General features: G+C 36.2%; 1 pseudogene; it reads left to right on the forward strand.

Moving 5' to 3' along the window:
* The first annotated feature begins 6,074 nt into the window (after positions 1-6,074).
* LOC109213841 overlaps positions 6,075-9,312 on the forward strand; it is an 11,007-nt pseudogene continuing 7,769 nt past the window's right edge.

Here is a 9,312-nt window from a genome sequence, read left to right on the forward strand (position 1 = left end):
TGACCCATGTCCAAAACTATTTTACCTCTACTTTTACCTCTTCCCATACTCACTCTTCCTGGGCTAACCCCCTTAATACTCAATCCAGCTGCAAAATTATCAACCTAGAACAACTAGATGCTCCCCTACTAGATAATGAAATAAAAAGTGCAGTCTTCTCTTTCAAACCATTCAAATCTCCCGGTCCAGATGGTCTGCACCCCTTCTTCTTCCAAAAATATTGGTTCCATATAGGGGATTCTGTCAAAAATCTCTACCACAACATCTTCAATAACCAAATAATCCCTCCAAATATTAATAAGACTCTTCTATGCCTCATTCCTAAATTCCATAATGCAAATAATATCAAAAACTTCAGACCTATTGGCTTGTGTAATACTATCTATAAATTAATTACCAAGATTCTAGACAATCATATCAAACCTTTCCTGGATCAACTAATCAGTCCTTACCAGGCTAGCTTTATGAAAAATACAAGAGCCTCAAACAATGCTATCATCATCCGGGAAATGATTTCTAAATTCAATAAGCTGAAAGGCAAGCTAGGCCATATGATTATGAAAATTGACTTGGAAAAGGCTTTCGATCGCCTTGAATGGTCTTTCATTCGTCACACATTGGACTTCTTCAAATTCTCTTAACTCCTGCTAAATTGCATCTCTACCAGCAAAATAGCTATTTTAGCCAACGGAGCTACTACAAACTATTTCCAACCAAGTAGAGGTATTAGACAAGCCGATCTCATCTCCCCCTATATCTTTATCCTCTGCCTAGAAATGCTCACCATATATATAGAATACCAAGTAGATATCAAAAACCGGGACCCAATTTCCCTAGGATATAAATGTCCAAAGATATCCCACCTATTATTTGCTGACGACCTTTCTCTCATGGCTAGAGCAAATACTAAATCTTGTCAAGCCATAAAAAATGGGCTTGACACATTTTGCTCTCTATCTAGTCAAAACATCAATCTGACTAAATCAAAGATCCTCTTTTCAAAAAATTGTAATCAATCAATCATTACCAACATTACCACTTCTCTTGGTATTAAAAAGAGTAACAACTTTGGCACATATCTTGGTTTCCCCATCCTTCATCACATCCCAAAACCCAGAGATTACCAATTCCTCATAGACAAAATGAGAACCAAACTTGCATACTGGAAGATGACGTTTTTTAGCTTGGCAGGAAGAACAACTGTTGCATCATCATGCAATAACACCATCCCAAACCATTACATGCAATACACCCTGCTCCCTACTAAAACCCTTAAAGAGATTGATAAAGTCCAAAGGGATTTCATTTGGCGTAGTACAATTGAAAAAAGGAAACTTCACTTGGTAAACTGGTCCACTATATGCCAACCTAAAAAATATGGTGGACTGGGGATCCATAATGCTATCGATAAAAACTTTTGTACCCTGGCCAGTTTAAGCTGGAGACTCCTTACTAATACCCTGATTCCTTGGGCAAAACTAATCATCTCTTACTATTGCAATAGCTCCTCTGCAAATAGAACCTCCTTCCTCTGGAAAAGCATTCGCAGAGGGTGGAAAATCTGTTCCAAAGGCATCACATGGTCCCCTCACATCCACTCCAACCTTAACTTATGGGGGGACAATTGGATACCAAATATTGGTAGCCTAAGGAACCTATTTATAGGCCCCCCTTCAGCCAATGACCTCTCTATAAAAAATTAGAGATATTTTTGATAGAACTATGTGGAACCTAAACTCATTAACCATCTCTCCCTCTCCGGATGTGTTAGCCACCATCTCCAAAACTAAAATCCGCCAAAAAGGCATTCTCACTGACATTCCTACTTGGTCCCTCACCACCAAAGGAGTCTTTACCACCGCCTCTTGTTATACTCTGCTTGAATCCCCAAAGGGATCTAACCCTGACTTTGAATGGATCTGGCACTTGGAGTGCCCTAATAAAATTAAATTTTTCCTATGGCAATGTCTTCACAATCGAATCCCTTCCAGGAAGTACCTTTCGCAGATTGGACTAAACATTGATTCAAACTGTCCCATCTGCAAAAACCCTATTGAAGAGTCAATTGAACATATCTTCCTGGATTACAGAGTTGTCAATAATCTCTGGAGAGAACTGCAAGCAATCCAGCAAATCATAAAAAGTGGGAAGCACTGGCTTCTCCAAGTAAGAGATCTCAATATTCCTCTAAAACACAACCTCATTAACTGGGAAAACTTCTTTCCTTTCCTCATCTGGCATATCTGGATTAATAGAAACAGTAATAACATCAACAACACGAACAATTCTTTAAGGGGTTCCCAAATCATGCTAAAGGCATTGGAATTTAAACTTTTCACGGAAAAATTCCTTATCCACCCTCCCAAATCCCTTATAAAAATTAACTGGTTCAAACCCCCTAGGGGATGATACAAATTGAATGTGGATGCAAGTTTTCATAGTAATGGCAAAAATTGTGGTCTAGGAGGTGATTTTAGAAATGCAACCGGCTGCTGGGTGGTTGGTTTTGTAAAACTAGCGCATGCAAATGGCTCCCTTGCAGCAGAATTAAAAGCACTACGAGAAGGGCTACGAACAACAAAGGAATGAAATCTCTTCCCACTTGAGATTGAGACAGACTGCTCGGAGGCTATCCAGGCAATACAACATGGTAATAAATTACTTAACAAAAATGTTAATGATTGCAGGTCCTTAATGCACCAGCAGAGGGTTACTCTCCAACACACTTTCAGGCAGGGGAATAGGATTGCCCACCAACTAGCCAAAGAAGTTCTAGGAAGGGAAAACAAGTCTCAGGGTTTAGCAGGAAGCAGGAAAGCAGTGAAATCCACAAAAAAAGTTTTTGTCGTACCACCTTTTGATGTACTACATTTTGTTGAAAGTCACAAACTTGAATCAAATTGTCATGAAAAACTCCTATGTAATGAAGCTTGTAATATGCTAGCAAGCTTAGGAAACAAATGCATCCTCCGTGATGCTAGCTATGTTAACTATGTACTGGATGTTCTTTAGCTTTTAATATATATATTTCCTGTTTGCTCAAAATATATATATATATATGAAATTCAAATAACACATATATTTAATATGGTAACGTCAAATATCAAAATGGAGTCATACCAGAAAAAAATTAACTGGCTAAAGAATTTTTTAAATTTTTAGATAGCTGACTATAATGAGTTTTGAGTCAAGGATAATATTTCCACATACATTATTATAGAAATAATTACTATTGAAAAATAAAGTATTAGAAACTGAAATTTTAAAATAGAAATATTATTTTTGAAAGATATCAACACACCAAATAATAGCTCAAGTTGTAGTAAAAGAGTCAAGGTCCTTCATAGTCTCAACCTTTAATTGTTTTGCCATATATATGAGTTATTATTTTACTTCCTAACTATTTTTAGGATCCAATGACACCGGCGAGAATGATACCGAAAAAGAAAAATAGAATTATAACTAGGAGATTCGTGAAATAGTTAATCTTTTTCATATAGTGTTTCTTAACGTATATTCAATGTTTATCTATAATTATCGATAAGGTTTAAATTTTAAGATTATTTACATAAAATCCAAATAACTCAATTATTTGAGAAGGTTAGTATCTGCGCATCCGCGCGGGTGCTAATACTAGTTTCTAATTAAAATGAACATCCTAGAAGTCTATCAGTTGAAAATTACAGACAACCAACATGAGCTAGCTGTTTTCTTTGTATAATTCTATACTAAGAGATCGAAGCAAAAATTTCATATGTTATGAATGTTAGAATATACTATAAGCCATACGCGTCCTGCCGCGGTCCTCCGGCGGTTACGCCAGGACCGCGGCCAAAGTGGCCTTCAGAATCTGCAGCAGTGTTCTGCCGCGGTCCTACCGCAGTTACGCCAGGACCGCGGCTAGAGTGGCCTTCAGAATCTACAGCAGTGTTCTGAAGGCCAATTATTTATTTACTTGTTTAAATTCCATAAAGTTTCCTTTTAAATAGATCATGTATTGGTTTGTGTGTCCATTGCTTACATAGTAGATGATTTAGTGTATAGAGTTTAGCTTATACACGAAAGATTAAATCATCGGTTCTTGTAAGACATAAAAGTTAATGTTCACAATCTAATGATGGAATTGGACAAATCATCGGAATGGTTGTAGTACAAGATTAAATGTAATTTATCTTGATTATGGGAATAGGTCTAATTCCAACTTCTTGTGCTAATACATTTTGTATGTATTGAACGGATCAAGTAGAGATAAGTATTTTATACTGACTTTATAAAATAATTTCTCTAGTCTATTTAATGTACTTATACTCTTAATCCTGATATAATTATTATTAGCTGTGTATGTCACTTGTTGTTTTGATTTATTAAAAGGCGAGATTCTTTCGTGAGTCAATAAGCCTGGTAAATTGGATAACAATGATATACATTGGCGAAGTAATAATTAGTTAATGGAATCCATGTCTCGGTTTTGAGATTGATAATATTCCTTTATGAAAGCTTATAAGTTTCATGTGTAAACCCGGCCGGTGGATTTTGTATCCGACACATGAAATAAGTTAAGTGTAAGTCTAAAGGAAGTAATCAATAAATAAAATAGTCAGTAATTTAATTTGATTGATTAGTATCTGAATTTTAACATGGGGAGTTAAATAAGGTTTTATGGAAGAATTTCGAAATTGAACTAAGGAGTGCAATTACGAATTTTTAGTGGAATACCTCGTAATTTATTATGGTAGAAATTAATTTCAAATTTTGAAATTAATTCCATAATAGGAAGCCTTGTTAATTAAATTCTGTGGTCCCTACTGTGCCTGAATAATAGGAAATAAAGGAAACCTTTTCTTGGTGGAAGAAGAAAACCTAACAGGTTTTGGAAAAGTGTTTTGACCTAAAAAACGCAGCTATATATATGGTATATAGCTGGTCGTTTTTTGACACAGAAAAAACACACGTTTTTCTTCCTTGAATTTCGCCCACCCGAAGTTCTCTGTTTTCCGGTTTTTATTTGGGTAACACAGTAGAAGACTGTGGAAGGTTGCTGAGGTCTTGCAATTCTGGAACTGGAGAAGGATATCGATTTGCTTTGTTCACGCTTCAAGAGGTAACTCGTATAATCTCCGTATGTGCTAATTGTTTAGATTACACATGATTATGATGCTATGTTTGCTTCCGCTGTGAAATATGATCCAACAATAGGAATGGAGTTATGATTTTTATTACAATAGCATTATTTTTCATCATTTTTCCTATCCAGTGGAGTATCTTATTTTTGTTTATCAATTGAGCGGTTTCTTCTCTTTGAATTTTGATCTATTATTTCTCTATCTTATTGTTGGATTGTTTATTCTCCTCCTATAACTGTTTAATATTTATTATCATTATGTTAAGAATTTTATTGAGTGTTATTAATTTGTAATATTTTCTTGGTTTTGGTCATATACTAGCCGTTTGTTTTTTTTTTTCTATAATTTATATAACAAGGTAATTAGTGTTCCTTAATATCTATGGTCCTCAATATTCTTTAATATGTTCTTATGCGATATACATCTTGAAGTGTATATTGAGCTTCCTTTAATTTTTCTTTTTTGGAGCAATAGCACAAACAACTTATTATATGGAGTAGAGTCTGAAGAAGCACGAGAGCACACCTCAGCAATTTGAGATTATTCAAATTTGCTGTTGAATAGTAGTGTAATTTGAAACATATTATTGGTAGGTAGAACATGTTGTACATGCCAATAACTTTCTCACAAATCACAAGATCCATATGATACTGAAAAGCAATATATACTGATTGCCATATATTTGTAAACATTAAAACGTGAATAGGCTGCATTACTATTTATGAGCAAATGGAGCCTACTTAGAAAATTTGGTCGCCAATAATATGTCTCAAAGAAGCTAATTGGTGCCTCCTCCTATTTGTTAAAATTATTGTACATCTCTCATCGTTCCTACAAAAGTGTGTGAATCATGTTAAACATGCTTGACAATAACTTGTTACGTGCAATATGATTTTATAATAGCTTAACCTGTCTATATAAGCTCATAATATGCTTCAAGCAAATATCAATAACAACAGCTTCTGAGTCATACATATTCCTAGTGAAGTGACCATGAAATCACTTGTTGCTCTTATCCTGCTCTTTTCACTTGCTCTGGTAAGTTTTTACAGATGATTAATTATAGGCCTCCTTTTTGGTGGTTTATTATTAATTACTACTTTTTTGGTGCGCACTATAATGTGCTTCTCTTTCACTGCATTGCCTTTCGTATTGCAACGTCTTTTCGTATCCGATATTAACGATTGAATTTTTAACTTATACTCCATCTCTTTCAATTTATGTAACCTATTTGACTGGAAACAGAGATTTTCGAAAAGACGAAAACTTTTGAAATTTGTGATCTTAAGCATAGCATAATATTTTTGTGGCTATAAGACCTGTGGTCTTAAATATGTGATACCATTTCTGTGGTTATAAAAATCTTTTATTAAAGATAAGATTTTAATCCTGAAACTAAAAGAGTTTCCTTATTAGAAATGGGTTCATACTAAATCAAGAGGGATAGGTTCATGTAAAACTGAAACTGATGGTATAATATATTTTCGACTGTCTAAAAAGAATGCTTGCTTCTTGAGCATAACTAACATTTGATTTTTGCACAAACCTAGCCGTTTAAGCCCATCTAGCTAGTGAAGGGTTTAACCTATTTAACCCGATCATTTATTTGTCTTGGTATATCCCTATTGAACATGTGTAAATTAGAATAGATATTTTCTGCAAAATTACTCTTCAAAATGCACTAGAATTTACATAGGACTCTATTTGCCAATACTAAATATTTACAAGCTCGGTACCTACAAAGGTAGATCTAACATTAAAATTTTGTGAATTCTTGATTTTAGTACGATCTCAAGTTTCAATAACTGAGTTCTGAATTTAATTTTTGTATATATTTAGTGCATTTCTAGATACATACATAGAATATTTTGGCAAACATTACTGGGTTCTACCAACCCATATATTAAAGCCTATATTTGCCCCTGCATGTATAAAGTATTTGTGTATATCAGTATATATAGATTGTGTACTCGAATGTAAAGAAGTTCATATAGAATATATTCAAGTCTTTTTATGGTCTCTCTTTCTCGGGTAATACACAAATCCTTCTTCGCGTTCGCGACTTCACTCTCGCGTTCGCGTAGCTTTGACTTTCCCCTTCTTTGCGTTTGCGTCCTCCTCCACGCGTTTGCGTAGAGTAATTCTGGAGGAGGACCAGTCTCTTCATCGCGTTCGCGAAGCTTCACGTCTGTCCTTCATCGCGTTCGCATTCCGTCTGTCGCGTTCGCGTAGCTTCGTGGTTCCAGGCCTTCGCGTTCGCGGTCACCTCCACGCGTTCGCGAAGTGATTTTTTTTGCAGCATTTTTTTTTCTTTCTTCTTCGCGAACGCGAGGCTCCCTACGCGTTCGCGATGCATTAAATGTCTGGGCAGACAAATTTAATCCCAAATTCGAGGGTTCACCATTCTTATCACATTTTGACTTCAAGAGCTCGGTTCTTGGCGATTTTTGAAGGGATTTTTACCTGGGCGACTTGGGCAAGTGCTTCTCACTCGATTTAGACCAATTTCCATGAATCTCCTCTTAATTTCATCCTTTAATTTCAGATTTTTAATGAAAAATGGGTAGAACTTCATAGACCGGATTATTGAGTTTTGAGGGGGTGTTTGACCTCCGATTTGGGAGATTTTTATATGGTTAGACTCGTGAGAGTACGACGGTTCTGAAAATGTAAAAATTATCCGATTCTGAGATGTTGGCCTGAGGGGCATTTTGGTCATTTTGCCTAATTTCACGCTTTAGCTCTGAATTAAATAGTAGAATCAGTTGCTTGAGATGTTATTTACAATGTGTGATTTAATTGAATAGATTTGGGCCATTTGGAGTCGAGTACTCGTGGCAAGTACGCGGTTGCTAGTTGATTTTAGCCGGTTCGAGGTAAGTATCTTGCCTAACCTTGTGTGGGGGACTTCCCCTTAGGATTTGAGTCTTCTTTGTTGATTGTATTCCTTGTATACGAGGTGACGAGTGCGTGCTAGGATTTATTTGTGGAAAATTGTCCCTTTTAGGCTCTTAGATCCTTGTAGTCACCGAATATAAAGTTCTTCTTAATACGATTGAGTTCCCTGTTATTAGCTTGACCTTTACATGTCTTGCTTGGAATTTATTTTCCCCTTTTTGGCTTATTCTTGTTGCCTAATTGACTTTTACTTGTTTCACGGTAGACATTACCCTTCTATAGTCACATTATCATTCCTAACTGCTTGTCCTTATTTGGAAAGCATTATTTCTATCTCTCGTGTAAGTAATTGGTCTTAATTGGAAAGAAGTTAGATATCCTATATTCAGTTGATATTTCCTTAATTGTAATTATTTGATTCATGTTAACTTCCTTGTTGTTGAACTTAGTATTATGGAATCGTTGTTTCATATTATTTCTCCCTTGTTGAGTTGTTCTTATTACGCTTAGTATTTCTCTGTTACGGTTATTCCTTGTGAGTTAGTTGTACCGTCTTTTGGTGAACGGAAATACCTGAGTTGATTCTCTTGCTTTGTTCCTGTATATATTGTCGTTTGTTGTGTTGTACTTGAGACTGTGATGCACGAGGTTTCTGCCGTGCGGTTGAGAATATTGTGATGCACGAGGTTTCTGCCGTGCGATTGAGAATATTGTGATGCACGAGGTTTCTGCCGTGCGATTGTGAATATTGTGATGCACGAGGTTTCTGCCGTGCGGTTGTTGATACTGTGATGCACGAGGTTTCTACCGTGCGGTTGATTTTGAAGGGTTGCACGAGGTCTTTACCGTGCTGTTGTTGTTATTGATGTTTTGCACATGCGGCGTAATAAGGCGGGATACGTTATATGCTTATATGTGGGTTGCGCATGTGGCGGAATAAGGAGGGAACATTGTGATGCACGTGTGGCAAAATAAGGCGGTGCCTATTATCTTATTATTTGCACACGTGGCGAAATAAGCTGGGCTATGTCAGGGATGATTGTAGAGAATTGTGACGGCCTGTGGAGGCATTCCTAATTGGTTAATAATGTGATTGTGGGTTGCTTACCGGTATGAGCTTTATCGCTTGGAAGTTGTGAGGAAACATCGTACGTGCGGTCCGTTCTCCTTTTCATGTTTACTAGCTGGTAGAATTTTGTTAGAAACATTTGCACAAGCATACATGTAGCTGACCACTCCTATTAGAGGTGAATTCCTCCTGATTTTGCTAAGGGTGAGGTACGCCTCGTTT

The sequence above is a fragment of the Nicotiana attenuata genome, unplaced genomic scaffold (assembly GCF_001879085.1).
Source record: "Nicotiana attenuata strain UT unplaced genomic scaffold, NIATTr2, whole genome shotgun sequence".
In the NCBI taxonomy this organism is placed as follows: domain Eukaryota; kingdom Viridiplantae; phylum Streptophyta; class Magnoliopsida; order Solanales; family Solanaceae; genus Nicotiana; species Nicotiana attenuata.